We start from the raw sequence: 17,947 nt of genomic DNA on the forward strand, positions 1-17,947 counted from the left end.
CCCACCTCTGCTGATATTCATAAGGCAGGTCCCAATATTAGAACATAAGAATGTTAGAAGAACCCTGTTGGATCAGACCAGTGGCCCATCTAGTCCAGTATCCGGTTTCACACATGAGTTTACCAGTGGCTCTAGAGGGTGAAAAAGGGCACAGAGACCAGAGATACTGGCTTCTCTTTCTTTGCACCAAATGTTCCCATTCAGTGTGTGCATGTTACCTGTGCCTCCATCAGTCATGCTGTTGTGTACTGAATATCTATTCCATACCTAAAAAGTGATGCATTAATACCATCTAAACTATATATAAAACCCGTACAACATGAGCCCGCAGCACAAAGAAATCTACAAAACCGACACCCAAATCAGTCACCTGAAATATGAATGAACGGGAAAAGGACCAGACAAGGGGATATTATTGACGCAACCCTCTACAAAGCCCGTTTTGCTCTCTCTCTCTCTCTAAAGGAGCTATCGGAGCTTTGTTGGTTTTGAGAGTTAGCTCGGCCCTTTAGTTAAGCTCTCCGGCATTTGGGATAGAGCCAAATCTGCCAGTGAATTTCAGACATTTCCAATTGTGCAATCCCTGAACATAAAGCAATGAATCTTTTCCACGTGAATTTCTGTGATCCAGAGATGGAATACTTAACCTTTACTTTGTGCTGTTTTAATTGGACTTCTGCAGTGAGGAGGAAGCAGGGTCAGTTTATCTTCAGTGCCTATTTTTGTCAGACGGTGATTAGATTTGAATAAATAGCTGTTTGGTGAATATAGGTCATTTTCGTTTGGAATCCTGCTGCCAGGGAATCTGCAATTGATGCGTTTGTTGGTACAGATTTGTACAGATAAACTTCGGTCTAGATTCTCTCATTAGCACAGGACTCCAAGCAAACGTCCTTCTCCAAATTCATCATCTCGCTGTTATAAAAATGGGATCTGCCACATGTCACGCCTGCCATCCGTTTGTATTTTGCTAGTTTTAAGAGCTGCCGAAGGGTGAAAACGCCATTAGATAGCATTACAGTTAGAATGGTTCAATATGGGACCAATCATAATGAATTAGAATACTATTTAACATTCATAAAATTAGTTACATGATTATTGTTCAGCAACGGGGTGCATTTTAACGGAAAGGAAAACAGACCATTTTCAGAGCTGGGAGTGGGGCGAAGAAGAAGAAGAAGAAGAAGAAGAAGAAGAAGAAGAAGAAGAAGAAGAAGAAGAAGAAGAAGAAGAAGAAGAAGAAGAAGAAGAAGAAGAAGAAGAAGAGGAGGACAAGGAGGAGGAGGAGGAGGGGCGAGGAGGGAGGAGGAAGAAAGAAGAGGAGGAGGAGGAGGAGGAGGGAGGGAGGGAGGGAGGACAGCGGCGGCGGCAGCGATGGCTGGAGGAGGAGGAGGGAGGAGGAGGGAGGAGGAGGGCGGCAGCGGCGGCACAGGGCAACGAGGAGGACGAGGAGGAGGACGAGGAGGACGAGGAGGAGGACGAGGACGAGGAGGACGAGGAGGACGAGGAGGAGGAGGACGAGGAAGAAGAAGAAGAAGAGGAGGAGGAGGAGGAGGACGAGGAGGACGAGGAGGACGAGGACGAGGAGGATGAGGAGGAGGAGGACGAGGAGGAGGAGGAAGAGGAAGAAGAAGAAGAAGAAAGAAGAAGATAGAAGAATAATTTATGTTCCCCTTTCTCTTCTTCAATGAGACTCAAAGGGCCTTACAATCTCCTTTCCCTACCCCCCTCCAGACACCCTGTGAGGTGGGTAGGGCTGAAAGAGCTCCAAAGAACTGTGACTAGCCCAAGGTTACCCAGCTGGCATGTGTTTTAATGGCAGTAGGCACTGAAAGGACATGAAGGGTGACTGCTGTTTCAGGCCTGACCAGCTTGTGAGCTAGCTTTGCCCCCAATGCATACTAGAGGTTCCAACCTCCAGGCTGGGAGATTTCCCAGAATTTCAACTGAAATCTAATGAACAGAAATTAGTTCCCCTGGAGAAAATGACTGCTTTGGAGGAAAAGCTAAATAGCATTGTACCCTGATAAGCTTCCTCCCTTCAAAGTCCTCTGGCTTCATCCCCAAATCTCCAGGAGTTTCCCAGTCTGAAGTTAGCAACTCTAACACTGCCGATTGGCTGAATCTCCAAGGCTGGTCTGCCACCCAAGTGACCCAAATGGTAACTTTGGGGCAGTAAATCAGAAAGGCCCTTTCCTCCCGGGCCAATTAAACCAGGATAACACTGGTAAAAAAAACAGGTTGGGAGGGAACTTCGCACGGATCCCGATCCTAACACAGATCTGCTCCATGTTTCCCCCGCCCCAACACAGATTTTTTGGGAACCACATTCTCAAAAACTCCTTCCCCAGCTCCCATCTGTGGAAACGGGTCATATCCTGGCCCAGGGGGAGGCAGATGAGGAAAGCCGGCAGGGAAGGACAAAAACAATGCACCTTCTTGTGAAGGCACACATGCCAGCCAATGCACTGGCAGTCCACGGGACAGCAAGTTGTGCAAAGGGGCCAGGGCCAGGGCAAGTTAAGAACATAAGAATTAGCCTGCTGGATCAGACCAGAGTCCATCTAGTCCAGCACTCTGCTACTCACAGTGGCCCACCAGGTGCCTTTGGGAGCTCACATGCAGGAGGTGAAAGCAATGGCCTGCTGCTGCTGCTGCTCCCGAGCACCTGGTCTGCTAAGGCCTTTGCAATCTGAGATCAAAGAGGATCAAGATTGGTAGCCATAGATCGACTTCTCCTCCATAAATCTGTCCAAGCCCTTTTTAAAGCTATCCAGGTTAGTGGCCATCACCACCTCCTGTGGCAGCATATTCCAAACACCAATCACACACTGCGTGAAAAAATGTTTCCTTTTATTAGTTCTAATTCTTCCACCCCCCCACCCCGCATTTTCAATGGATGCCCCCTGGTTCTAGTATTGTGAGAAAGAGAGAGAAATTTCTCTCTGTCAACATTTTCTATCCCATGCATAATTTTATACACTTCAATCATATCCCCCCTCAGACATCTCCTCTCCAAACTAGAGTCCCAAACGCTGCAGCCTCTCCTCATAAGGAAGGTGTTCCATTCCCGCAATCATCCTCGTTGCCCTTCTCTGCACTTTTTCTATCTCTTCGATATCCTTTTTGAAATGTGGCAACCAGAACTGAACACAGTGCTCCTTACATGCTTTATTTAATGCCATTTACTCACAAGCGAGTGTGGCCCTCAAATAGCTTTTAGACCCATGTCAAAAATGGCACACACACTGCTCAGGAAATATAATTTATCTGGGATAGTTATTCATGCTGCAGATACATATATGACAGCCTAATAGGCTGCAGATTACACAGCGTTTCCCAGTCACATCACTTTAGGGTTTGCTCTTGCCATCTCTCATTACATCACGATGGCCTGATTTCCACTGAACATGGACAGCAAATCTCAAAGGAAGAGATGGGTCAATCTGGAGTGGAATCCAGCCCATCCAGTGTCTGGCAGCCATCCCTTTCCGATCTATATTTATCGCCGCAGCCATGTGTCAACGGGGTGTGAAAACTGTGTCTCCCTTCCCCGTTTTTCAGGCCATGTGCAGTAATCAAGACTCTAAGGCATCCTACAATCGGCAGCGCGACCTTTGAGCAGCTTAGCAGTTCTGCAAAGCCTTGTGTGTGTCAGATGCAGCTCTTGCCAAATCAGGGAGATAAAAAGGGCTAGCAGTGAAGAACTGCTGAGGAAGCCAGGGCAGAAGTCAGCTCCAGGCATCAGCAGGAGAAGATGAATCCTCCTCCCCTCTCTCATATACTCTTACTGCAGTGGTGGGATCCAAAAATTTTAGTAACAGGTTCCCATGGTGGTGGGATTCAAACAGTGGCGTAGCACCAATGGGGCTGGACGGGGCACGACGGGGGCGTGGCCAGGCATTCCGGGGGCGGGGCATTAATAATTTCTCTGTTACTGTAAAAAACTCTTACTGTAAAAAAAAAGTTCCTAATTTCCAGCTGGTATCTTTCTGTCCATAATTTAAACTCATTATAGCAAGTCCTATCGTCCACTGCCAACAGAAACAACTACTTCTCCTCTAATTGACTTAATTTTGTTTCTAGAAATCAAAAGAAGGATACTTTCCTTAAACAAGGAACTTTACCATATTACTAAAATACGTTTTTAAAACAGCACAACAGGGAGAATTATCCCGTGTTCTACCTTTGCTAACCAGCCACATAGGAAACAACAGGACTTTATGATTTTTGGACCTACTAGAATTTCTAACGGAAAAGCAGACCCAATTAGTAACCCCCTCTCTGCACACACAAATAATTAGTAACCCACTCTCGGGAACTGGTGAGAACCTGCTGGATCCCACCTCTGTCTTACTGGGATCCTGCTGTGAAGCTTGTAAGTCTAGAAAGATGATCAAGATCTTAGGCTTCTCCATACAGAAGAAGAAGAAGAAAGTTGGTTTTTATACCCCACTTTCCTCAACCTTTAAGGAGTCTCAGTTTACCATTGCCTTCCCTTCCTCTCCCTACAACAGGCATCTTGTGGTAGGTGGGGCTGAGAGAGTTCAGAGAGAACTGTGACTAGTCCAAGGTCAGGAATGTAGGAGCGCAGAAACACGTTTGGTTCACCAGATAACCTTCTGCCACTCAGGTGGAGGAGTGGGGAATCAAACCTAGTTCCTCAAATTAGAGTCCACCACTCTTAGCCTATAGAAGTTGGCATATGATTGGTGTTTGGAATATGCTGCCACAGGAGGTGGTGATGGCCACGAACCTGGATAGCTTTAAAGGGGGCTTGGACAGATTTATGGAGGAGAAGTCGATCTCTGGCTACCAATCTTGATCCTTTTTGATCTGAGGTTGCAAATGCCTTAGCAGACCAGGTGATCGGGAACAGCAACCGCAGAAGGCCATTGCTTTCACATCCTGCATGTGAGCTCCCAAAGGCACCTGGTGGACCACTGCGAATAGCAGAGTGCTGGACTAGATGGACTCTGGTCTGATCCAGCTGGCTTGTTCTTATGTTCTAATGACATAGCCTTGCCTATAAAAGTTGACATGACATTGCCTGATCTCATCAGATCTCTGTACCTAAGCAGAATCAGTACTTGGATGGGAGGCTTCCAAGGAAGGCACTGCAGAGGAAGGCAGCGAAATCCCCTTGCCCCTAAGTTGCTGGGCCTGAACTGCACTTATATGCATCTAGTTAAATGGTGAGGGTGTAACCCCTGTGTAAGAATGGGATGACCCAGAAAGGGGTGGAGTCTGAAAAGAAGCAGAAGGCTGCAGAACTCATGAGGTTGGAAGAAGCAAAGCTACCAGGCTGGGACCTTGATTGATTTTATTAAGCCCTTAACACCTTGTTTAAGGTAACTGCAATGTTGTTGGCAACTAGTGGGAAGGGAGTTTATTTGTTTTGTTTTTTGCTATATTGTAAATGTTAGAATTTATTGTTTCAGGGTTTTTATGTATGTAAATGGTGAGAGTTTTCTGGGAACCTTCATCATCTTGAATCCCGTTCACCAAGCCTCTGAAGTCTTCAAAAGCCAACCACCAACAAAGAAGAATTGGACTTGGCAATATTAGTAGACTGTAAATACAAGGACTAGAAAATGCAAAACTTAACAGTGTAAATGTTAAATGTTTTTAAAGTGTTATTTGTTAAGAGAAGTAAACTGTTTTGTTTAAATGTGGTTCTTTGCAACTCCTTCCAAGTACTGCTCCACAGAACCCACAGAAAGAGGTGACAAGGGCACATGGCAGATCTTTTTTCTCACTGAGATGCTTGTTGGTTACGGTCACCCGCAACAGTGTAGTGATTCAGGGCTCAGATCTGAACAATGCAGAGGCACATCTGCACTGTGCCATGAAAACACACTGGGTGATTGAGTCGCACACTCTCAGCCTACCGTCTCACATAGGGCTAATGTGCAGGTGAAAATGAGCAGATGAAAATGCCATTGTAAGCCACTATAAGTTTCCATTGGAAAGGGCAGTGGGATATAGACAGTTGGTGCGGTGTAGTGGTTAGGATAGTGGGCTAGGACAGTGATGGCGAACCTTTTTGAGACCAAGTGCCCAAATTGTAACCCAAAACCCACTTATGTATCGCAAAGTGCCAACCCAGCAATTTAACCTGAATACTGAGGTTTTAGTCCTGCGTGCACCAGCAGCTCTGCCCTTCACTGCTCCAGTGCCTTCGCCCCACCCGCTCAAGCAGGGGCAAGCCTCCTCTTGCCTCCAGCAAGTCTTGCGTGCACCGCTCTGTGCCTCTCTAGCATCTCTGCCTCCTCTGCGCCCCACCCCCTCAGGCAGCAGCCACCTGGAGCACAGGCACCAGGCTCCAACTGCAGCCAAGTCCTCCCTTTTCACTGCTGTGCGCGCACGTCATGCTCAGTGGCCCAGGCCAGCCTAGATGTGTGTGTAGGGAGAGTGTGATTTTCCGCCCCCCACATGACAAACAATGTGTGTGCATGCCCACAGAGAGGGCTCCGAGTGCCACCTCTGGCACCCGTGCCATAGGTTCGCCATCACTGGGCTAGGATCTGGGTGTCAAGAAACTGGGTGTCGAGGCAGCTCCTTGTTATTTCAAATATTGCTTCAGCCTCCTGGGTGTATCTATAGCAAGGGGGGCCAACCTATGGCACTCCAGATGTTTAGGACTACAATTCCCATCAGCCTCTGCCAGCATGGCCAATTGGCTAGCAAGGGCTGATGGGAATTGTAGTCCATGAACATCTGGAGCACCATAGGTTGGTCACCCCTGATCTATGGTAAACAGCTCCTGAGGAAAGCACCGAAAACCCTTCTCTGTCCCTCTTTCCCCTGCAGCCTAGCTGGGTCCAGCATTAAACTATGCTCTAGATCTGGAGGAACCGGTTTTGATTCCCTGCTCTGTCACTTGAGCTGTGGAGGCTTATTTGGGGAACTGAGATTAGCCTGTACACTCCCACACACGCCAGCTGGGTGACCTTGGGCTAGTCGCAGTTCTTTGGAGCTCTCTCAGCCCCACCTACCTCGCAGGGTGTCTGTTGTGAGGGGGGAAGGGCAAGGAGATTGTAAGCCCCTTTGAGTCTCCAGCAGGAGAGAAAGGCGGGATATAAATCCAAACTCTTCTTCTTCTTCTTCTTCTTCTTCTTCTTCTTCTTCTTCTTCTTCTTCTTCTTCTTCTTCTTCTTCTTCTTCTTCTTCTTCTTCTTCTTCTTCTTCTTCTTCTTCTTCTTCTTCTTCTTCTTCTTCTTCTTCTTCTTCTTCTTCTTCTTCTTCTTCTTCCTCTACCTCCAAAGTAGGCAGAGCCTGCAGTTTAAAGCTGGACCCAGAGAGGCTGAGCCCAGCATCCAACTGTGGGTTTGGCTTGGCCCTGTCCAGCTTTGTACTGCTGGTTCCACCTCTGACGTCCCTGTGGACTTCAGAGATTTATCCAGCAGTTTAAAGCTGGATCCATATGGAATGGAGTTCATGGGGGAGAGAGGCCAGGCAGCTGAGGGAGCCCACCCCCGTCAAGTGGCACCCAGACACGTCCTGGCAGCCCCACCCTAGATACATCAAGAGCAGCAGTGGCGTAGGAGGTTAAGAGCTCGTGTATCTAATCTGGAGGAACCGGGTTTGATTCCCAGCTCTGCCGCTTGAGCTGTGGAGGCTTATCTGGAGAATTCAGATTAGCCTGTACACTCCCACACATGCCAGCTGGGTGACCTTGAGCTAGTCACAGCTTCTCGGAGCTCTCTCAGCCCTACCTACCTCACAGGGTGTTTGTTGTGAGGGGGGAAGGGCAAGGATATTGTAAGCCGCTTAACAACATAAGAACTAGCCTGCTGGATCAGACCAGAGTCCATCTAGTCCAGCTCTCTGCTACTCTCAGTGGCCCACCAGGTGCCTTTGGGAGCTCACATGCAGGATGTGAAAGCAATGGCTTTCTTGCTGCTGCTGCTCTTGAGCACCTGGTCTGCTAAGGCATTTGCAATCTCACATCAAGGAGGATCGGTAGCCATAGATCGACTTCTCCTCCATAAATCTGTCCAAGCCCTTTTTAAAGCTATCCAGGTTAGTGGCCGTCACCACCTCCTGTGGCAGCATATTCCATACACCAATCACACGTTGTGTGAAGAAGTATTTCCCCTTTGAATCTCCTGCAAGAGAGAAAGGGGGGTATAAATCCAAACAACAACAACTCCTACTCCTCCTCCTCCTCCTCCTCCTCCTCCTCTTCTTCTTCTTCTTCTTCTTCTTCTTCTTCCTCTCCTCCTCCTCCTCCTCCTCCTCCTCCTCCTCCTTCTTCTCCTTCTTCTTCTTCTTCTTCTTCTTCTTCTTCTTCTAAAATATTCAAAACGTTAACAGGCTGGTCCTCTTCTCCTTTAGGGAAAAGCAAAACTCAGTCACCTCTGGGTAAGTCAAACTGAGCAAGGTGGGTTTCAGAATATACTTCGGACCATACAGTACGCCTCATCTTATTGCCAAGGGGAGTACTACCTTGCTTATTCAGGCTTCAGGCATAAAACAGAAAGTTTAAAGCGCTGTTGCTCAAGATAGAGAAAAGCTGTGCCTTTTTGCAGTGGAGATAAGAACCAGATGCTGGGCGGAGGAAGTCACTATTCCGACTCCCCTAAAGTCTCCGAGGTCGAGCTGTGTGGAGCCACATTCCAATTAATTAGCAGTTGATTTTATGAACCTTGTCATCCGTGAGAAATGGGAGGGTTCTGCCTGCAGATAAATCCTACCTCTGGGTCACAGAGCTCGTAACAGCGTTATATGATTAATTGAAATCCCCAGCTATGGATCTGATTGATCAATGGGTCAACTCGGAACTCTGGCCATAAAGTTTAGGATTTTCAGCCGAGTTTTGGACTCTCTGAGTGGCTCCTTGATACACCTTAAGACCTTGTGATTTCTGGCCGCTCAGACATGTTGTCTGACATGCTGACACTCAGAAAGAGTCTTTGAAGGCTAGAGGATTTCAGCTGGAATGGAACATCTGTTACTTCAAACCAAGGCTATTTACTGTGTAGTCGGTCCTTTGTAGTTTAATCTCTGTTATTTTAAATCCTCACTGCCTGTCATTCGTATTGAAAGATTCCTGTACAGTTTTAATAAATCAATTTGATTTCCCAATCCAGGATCACCAACCCTATCACGTGGTGTGGCCTGAGCAGAGAGAAGAAGAGTAGAAGAAGAGTTTGGATGTATATCCCCCCTTTCTCTCCTGCAGGAGACTCAAAGGGGCTTACAATCTCCTTACCCTTCCCCCCTCACAACAAACACCCTGTGAGGTAGGTGGGGCTGAGAGAGCTCCGAGAAGCTGCGAGTAGCCCAAGGTCACCCAGCTGGCGTGAGTGGGAGTGTACAGGCTAATCTGAATTCCCCAGATAAGCCTCCACAGCTCAGGCGGCAGAGCTGGGAATCAAACCCGGTTCCTCCTGATTAGATACACGAGCTCTTAACCTCCTACGCCACTGCTTACCCTCTGCAAAACCAGAGGGTAAAGTCACTGTATATCATTACAAACTTGGTGGCAAAACCTGTATAGTAGGAAACCATTGGAAAGGTCTGTACCTCCAAGGATTTCCTAAGTATGGGAATGGAAGGGGGGGTGGGTCTGGTAGACTGAAAATAGTCCAAACAGGATGAAATGTTTTGATCAACTGAAAATCAGTTACAGCGAAAAAAGAAATGAGGGAAAGCAGCCTGCTAAGGGTCCCGTGAGCTTAGGCTCATTCCGCACACGCAGAATAATGCACTTTCAAGCTGCTTTCAGGTCTCTTTGAAGCTGTGCAGAATGGCAAAAACAGTTGTGAAAGCAGCTTGAAAGTGCATTATTTTGCGTGTGCGGAATGAGCCTTAGAGAAACCCAAAGGGGGAGATGTGCAGTGAGTTCCAAATTGTTCCCTATTGTGATCCCTTAGGGACCCCAGCTTATCAGTTGTATCTCTTCCTAACACATGGGCTATTTCTTTGCCCTGTACGTATTATATTTAAAACAATGCTAGGCCTCCCAGGTAACTGGGCCTTGTTTCATCATAACTTGATTAAAATACAGTAGGATTACCAGGGGACAAGGTTTGCCAGCAGACCTGGAGAAAAAAGTCCTGCCGAAGAAGAAGAAGAAGAAGAAGAAGAAGAAGAAGAAGAAGAAGAAGAAGAAGAAGAAGAAGGAGGAGGAGGAGGAGGAGGAGGAGGAGGAGGAGGAGGAGGAGGAGGAGGAGGAGGAGGAGGAGGAGGAGGAGTTTGGATTTATATCCCCCCTTTCTCTCCTGCAGGAGACTCAGAGGGGCTCACAATCTCCTTGCCCTTCCCCCCTCACAACAAACACCCTGTGAGGTAGGTGGGGCTGAGAGAGCTCCAAGAAGCTGTGACTAACCCAAGGTCACCCAGCTGGCGTGGGTGTGAATTCCCCAGATAAGCCCCCACAGCTCAGGTGGTAGAGCGGGGACTCAAACCCGGTTCCTCCAGATTAGATACACGAGCTCTTAACCTCCTAAGCCACTGCTTTAATGGAGGATTCATTTGCAGAAATGGGCTAGTGACGCTTTCCAGAGGGTTGCCAACTCTGGTTTGGAAAATTCCAGGAAGTTTGAGGGTGGAGCCTGAGGAAGGTGTGGTTTGGGGAAAGGAGGAACCTCAGCGAGGTGAAATATCACAGTCTGCCCTTCAAAGCAGCCATTTTGTCTAGCTGATCTGATTTCTTTAGTCTAGAGACCAGTTATTCCAGGAAGTTTCCTGGCTCTACATGGCGGTTGGCAACCTACATGGCATGGAGGTGAACAACATCACCTGAAGCTTTTATTAAAGGGACAGGATCTCTCTTTTTTCTTGAGACAGTTGGCCACCATTCTTAACTGCAGAGAACCTGACTCTAATCCTCAGGCTATCAAGTTGCTACTCCTAGATCACATGGTTTGTTGGTCACTACTGCAACTACTACTACTTCTCCTACTACTTCTTGTTTTTTAATCTGTACATTAAAATCAAAATCCAAAACAATACACAAAGACAAAGACTGACCAAATGTTAAAGTACATACTTCATAGAAACAGTTTTTTTTTCTGCAACAAATATTAACCCTTAAACCCTTAACTTTCAGCACTTGGCCGTTAAATAGCAAAATAAAATCTGCAACATCATTATTAATTTTTTAAAAAATCTCACTTTTCTCTATTGGATAGCAGGGCTGATGGGAATCATAGTCCATGGACATCTGGAGGGCCAGGCTTGGACACTATCAAGGACTTCCAATTGTCCGTGAACTTAGTTAAATTCTTTTCCTTAAGTAATGGTTTGTTGGTCATTTCTGATTCATTGCTTGGGGTGGTAGGACATGATAATTTAGTAATACATTATGGGGATGGATCAATAGAAATGAATAGCGGCGGAGAATGCGTGGAATTGCAGCTAAAACCCAAGGAGTCACCAAGGTACAGCGCAACAATGAATCCATCACAACATCCTCTCACTACATTTGTTTAATATTGGCCCTAGCAAGCCATTGATAGGATGCCTGGGCCTATGATGAAGTGTTTCAATTACTTTCTTTAAGGGCTTAGTTATGCCATCATATAGCAGATTGTCCAAGCTAACACCGCTTCTGTAATGGGATGTTTTCATCCAGCTCATTCATTCCCTTTCAGCAAGCGGAATTTCAACAGCAGTGTCATCAGATGTTTAATGTAGCACTACATTCCCTGTGTTGGGGAGGAAGGCAGCAGCGTAAAGAAGAAGAAGAAGAAGAAGAAGAAGAAGAAGAAGAAGAAGAAGGAGGAGGAGGAGGAGGAGGAGGAGGAGGAGGAGGAGGAGGAGGAGGAGGAGGAGGAGGAGGAGGAGGAGGAGGAGTTTGGATTTATATCCCCCCTTTCTCTTCTGCAGGAGACTCAAAGGGGCTTACAATTTCCTTGCCCTTCCCCCCTCACAACAAACACCCTGTGAGGTAGGTGGGGCTGAGAGAGCTCCAAAAAGTGTGGGAGTGTACAGGCTAATCTGAATTCTCCAGATAAGCCTCCACAGCTCAGGCAGCTCAGGCAGCAGAGCTGGGAATCAAACCCGGTTCCTCCAGATTAGATACACGGGCTCTTAACCTCCTAGGCCAGTGATGGCGAGCCTTTTAGAGACCGGGTGCCCAAACTGCAACCCAAAACCCACTTATTTATCACAAAGTGCCAACACAGCCATTTAACCTGAATACTGAGGTTTTAGTTTAGAAAAAAACCCAACTCATACATCAACATCTTTTGTCTTAAAAGAAAAACACAATGACAGAGCTTTCAATGATACAAACAATGTTTTATTGAAAGGTAAAAGTTTGCATTTGGCATACTTTTGAACAATTAATGTGATTTTTGCTGTTGTATGCATGCTGATAATTTGTCTAACCTTGGCTCATGCTTTGTAAGTTTGAGAGCCACACATGCAGCGCTCAGGTCATCTGTTAGTCTGTTTCTTGTGTCAGATTTGAAGGGGGAGGGGGAGATGACGGCACGTGTGCCCACAGAGAGGGCTCTGAGTACCGCCTTGGGCACGCATGCCATAGGTTCGCCATCACGGGTATAGCCTGATCTCATCAGATCTCAGAAGCTAAGAGGAAGGCAATGGCAAACCACCTCTGCTTCTCACTTGCCTTGAATGGTCCAGTTTAAAAAGGGTCAGATTAGTCAATATTGGGAGGGAAAGCAGCATAGCATACCCCAATATTGTCAGATCTTGGAAGCTAAGCAGGGTGAATTCTTGGAAGGAAGACCTCCAAGGAATACCCCGAAGAGGAAGGCGATGACAAACCACCTCTACTTCTCACTTGACAGCCCTTTTCTGGGTGGCCATAAGTTGGCTGCAGCTTGATGGCTGTAAGGTTGTTGTGTGTGTGGGTAGTCCAACCTTGGAAAGGTTCCCGCCGGAGGCTTTTGGCTTAACGCCCGGGAAGGGGAATTTCAATGCTTTGGTTATCTTGCACTTGCTTGCTTGCCTGGTGTGAAACTCTTGCCTTGTTTATACTCTTTTGGCGGGAGCCTGTCTGTTGCCCTGTATAAGCGTTTGATTGAGATCTGGGTTTCAGTTCTCTCATTGCCTGTCTCTGACTAAGAATGCCAGCTCAATAAAGAACGTAATATGGTTGCTTTTGACTGGACTTTACTGGTTCATTACAATGACACTTTACACACACATTTCATATGTATACATATTCAATCAGGCACCATCCTCATGGTAAATATCCTACTATCCAGTGGTAGGATCCAAAAATTTTAGTAACAAGTTCCCTCGCCAGCCCCCCCTCAGCAAAGGGGGCAGAGGCGTACCTAGGCAAACCTGAGCCCTGGGCAAAACCTGAGTTGGATGCCCCCCCATGGGCAGCCACCCCACCACGACCCCCCAAAATTTTTTTGCACCAGGTCATTTCTAAATCATCATCACATTATAGAAAATGCCCCAACTCACAAACCTGAACACAGCAATGGTGAAACACACAGGTTCTTTGATAGAGACTGGTGAGATAAAAGGTATAAAAGGCTGAGAATCCATGAATTGCAGGACCTGAAAGGGATTAACCCAGTTCAGGGAGTTACATTATTAGTCGCAATTGCTATATGGAACCTTCACATTCAAAGGCAGGATGCCTCTTGGGGAGGCGAGGGCGTGGAGATGGGAAAGCGGACCCAATTAGTAACCCCCTCTCGGCACACACAAATAATTAGTAACCCACTCTCAGGAACTGGTGAGAACCTGCTGGATCCCACCTCTGCTACTATCTGTTTACTCAGGTAGAGTCCACATGGGCCAAAAGCAGTGGTGTGAAAATGATGTGAAAATGGTGTGAAAGGGTCTAAAATGGTGTAAAACGGGTCACACCATTTTCACTCGGCTGATTTTGACCTGTGCAGAAATAAATCCATTCAACAAAGATTCTGCCACTCGCTACAATTTCCTTTTTTATTTCTTTATTTTATCATCTAATTGATGTGTATAGAAGGTGAACCTCTGTGCCTAAAGAACTATTCTTAATTATCAGCTGGGGGGGTTATTAAATACAGCTTGCTCATGATTTTGATTATTATTATTATACATTTGTAACAGTGCTATAAAGGTTTGGAGTGGCTTTGCCTGCAAAGTGAAAAATAGAATTTCATCCCCCCCACCCCCCACAAAAAACCCAAGAACCCAAGAACAAATTTACAAGACTCATGAGTAATATGGCTGGCTATGGAAATGATTAAGGTGGGGAAAGTATATAACCTGTAGAAAAAGTATGTAAAAGGACTTTGGCCCTCAGAAACTTCAATAGCAGTTTAATGCATACCCTAGAAACCCAGTGCTATGATTATGTTTCTGCGTGGTTTGTTTTTGGGGGGTTTTTGGGGTTGCTTTGTTTTCAAAACAAATCACCATAAACCATATCTGAAAATACTGGTGGGACAATAGTGAAAACTCTAGAATGCAATAGTTTGCCAGTGGATTCTAGACCAGGGGTAGGGAACCTGCGGCTCTCCAGATGTTCAGGAACTACAATTCCCATCAGCCTCTGTCAGCATGGCCAATTGGCCATGCTGGTAGGGGCTGATGGGAATTGTAGTTCCTGAACATCTGGAGAGCCCCAGGTTCCCTACCCCTGTTCTAGACTAAATGGTTTATGCATAACCAGCTTAAGAAAGGCACAAGAGACACCCCTTGCAGCTCAGATGGATTTTTTGCTAAAGGTTAAGAACCACCCGTGCAGCTGTAGAAACCTCTAGCAGATGGGCCTTCCTGTACTCATTTTCCCTGATGAACAAAACTAAAATACTTACACTGCAGTCCTAAGCAGAGTTACATCCTTCTTAGTCCTGTAAGGCAAGCCAAAGGCCCCAAGCAACAGCAGTGTCCTCTTTTTGACTCATGCCATTGCTTTGCCTCACAGAGTTCCTGGAAGGCATCTCTTAACGATTCTAGAGGTTTGGGGCTGTGGAACGACATTCCAGGGGTCCCTCCCCCTTTTAACAAGCCACTTCTCGAGCTTACTATCGAAAATCTCTTCTTTCTTAAGTGCTGGTGTAACCTCTATCTGTGGGTTCTGTGGGGCAGAACTTGGAATGAGTTTGCAACAACAATTTTTAAAAACAAAATGGTTTACTTTCTTAACATATAACATCAAACATCAACATTTAACATCACACTTCAAGGTCCTGTTCAGGTTGCATTTTCAAGTCCTTATATTTACAGTCTACTGATACTGCCAAGTCCAATTCTTCTTTGCAAGTGGGTTGGCTCCTGAAGACTCCAAGGGCTTGGTGAACAGGATTCAACATGATGAAGGTTTCCAGGAGAACTCTCACCCATTACAACATAAAAAACCCTGAAACAATAAACTCCAACATTTACAACATAGCAAAAATAAACAACTACCTTCCCACTAGTTCCCAACAACATTGCAATTACCTAAACACGGTGTTAAGGGCTTATATCAATCAAGGTCCTAGTCTGGTCACCTTGTCTCCTCCAAACCACATGAGCTCTGCAGTCTCCTCCTGCTTTGGGTTTCCACCCCTTTCTGGGTCAACCCATTCTGAGCATGGGGGTTACACTGGCATACTGGCGGGTCTTCTTGAGCAAAACACAACAACGCCACACAAACAGATAGAACAAGCTCCAAGTCTAGAAGAGAGTCTATTCCTTGGTGTAGCATTCAGCTCCATAGAACCCTTAGTGGTTGTACCCCTCAGACATGTATTCCACCATGACTGTGAATCTGTTCAGGGAGCTTCTGGCTCAGGGACAGAGTTTAAAACTCTGGCATTTATTATCCTTTAGGAATGACCTAAAGGGGAAGACAAATGCTCTGGAACTTACTTCTGCTTGTTTGGGGTTATTTCAGAACAACTGAAGAGGCTCGAGGGTTTAAGAAACCAAACTGAGGCAAAGTCCTTTTAAAGTGGGTGGATTTTTTGTGGGGAGGGGTATCTCAGCTCCACAGTCTAGGATTATCCACAATCCATTAAAATTATGTCAGGCCTGTCACCACTTTCGATGCACAGGCGGCTCTTCTCAGATTGCACTGAGAACTCTAACAACTTACAAAAAGCCCTAACAGAGGCATCTGAACTAACTACAAGCTACCTCCCAATGGAAATGATTGCCAGGTTACAAAGCAACACCTGCCTCCTTGTGATACAAACTGGCTCATCGACAGAGCTAATAGTCAGTTGTGAGTGACTGGACAAGGTGGTTCAGGTAGTGAAGGAAAAATCTCCTGCAATGATCACCCCAGCATTTCTTTTTATTTTCTTTCTATGTTTATTTAAAAAGTTGCTTTTGCAAAAAATCCGCAGGAGAACTTGTGTAAAAGTACAACAGGTTTTATGAAAAGAAAATAGTAAAAATACAAGTTCGCAATCATCAAAGCAGGAGAACACACACAGTCCTAGGATATATACAGGGAGCTGAGTGGATATGTTTGGAAAAGCAGAGGCATTGGGGATGGGTTATTCTACCTTATCTTCGAATGGATGGTCTGATGAACAAAGCCTAGGGACCCGTGCTAGGTTCTGGTAGAAGAAGAACAACTCATTAGGGACAATATCAACAGACAGGGAGGTTTCCAGAGATACTGAACACAAGAGTGTTTGGAGAGGCGGCTACTTATAAGGGGGAAAAGGCCTTCGGGGTTATGCAGAGCAACTCACCCAAGACAAAAGTGAATCCTTGCCTTTCCAGGGAAAAACAAGAGAAAAGTAATCAACTTGAGCAGTGATGCTCAAGTTGAGTGGTGTAGCACTTAACATTGATGTTTGGGCACTTGGTGTTAATGGGTTGAGCCAGAAAGGGCCTGAAGCTGGCAGGTAGCTGACTCAATCACAAGTGCAAAACAATGGGAATGCAAATAAGGTGGTCTTTAGAGAGAGGTTAGTCAGAGGAAGAAATGACGGTCGGTGTTGTACTGGGAGAAACACTTGGATCAAACACATTAGCATGTTCTTTGCTTCAGCAAGGAGGCAGACAGTCCAGGGCTAGAGGTGGAAAGTGGGCTTCCACAGCAGAAGTATTGTCTTTGCTTTAACCCCTTTAAGAAGGGAGCAGCAAGCTATTTTGCAAGGCAGATATGGGTGAGGGCAAGACCAGACAAGATTTCCATCCTTGTGCACTAACCTGTGCAGAGAATGAGCACACCATCTTGGCACTGCACTGCTAGAGACCTTAAGACTTGGTAGGATGGGTAGAGACACTGTTCTCTTGGAAAGAGAGCCCCCACCCACCTGTCACGATATATAAAAAAAGAGAGAAAGGTTCACTAACAGGTAGTCTTCTAAGTTAGCAGAAGTTTGCCAACCCAGAGGCCAGGGACAGTCAGTCTAGGGGGCAAGAAGTAATCAACTTGAACAGGGGGCAAGAAGTAATGACAGTTAGCCTTTAACATGATTGGTGAATTCAACTGTGACTCTAGACCAATGAGAGGCTGATGCCGGGGCGGGTGAAAAGTATCCAGTTGGATGTATAAGCAATGCTTTGTATATGCTATACTAAGTTGAGATAGAGTTAAGTTCAGAGAGTTGAGTTTGAGGAACTTTGTTCCTGCTGAAAAGTTCTGTATAGTATTATAGTTTTGTATAGAATAGACTTGTGTAACCTTCCAACTGCTAAAGTAAAACCTTCCTATGGAAAGAACATCTTGCGTGGAGAGTATTATTTTCCAAGTGTGATAGGAGGTTGCAGAGAGTGCAAGAAGACTAATAGACCTTCTCATCTTACCAGAGTAGCTCCGCTTTAAACTCTGCTGATACCACCCACTATGAGTTGGTCTAGTAACAGCATTTTCATGCCAATAATGCTACTTTCCACCATGTCCCCACCCCAAATCCTTCTGCCAGTTTGCCAGACTTGGCGACCCTAGGTCTGGAACTCCTAGGGTCTGGCAATAAGACTGCCCTCCTAGCTGTATGCCAAGCATCTCTTCATAGCCTTTACACACACACCCCATCTGCTGCATTTTATCCACTCTCCAGCCAACAAATACAGG

This window comes from Sphaerodactylus townsendi, linkage group LG05, assembly GCF_021028975.2.
Source record: "Sphaerodactylus townsendi isolate TG3544 linkage group LG05, MPM_Stown_v2.3, whole genome shotgun sequence".
Classification (NCBI taxonomy): Eukaryota; Metazoa; Chordata; class Lepidosauria; order Squamata; family Sphaerodactylidae; genus Sphaerodactylus; species Sphaerodactylus townsendi.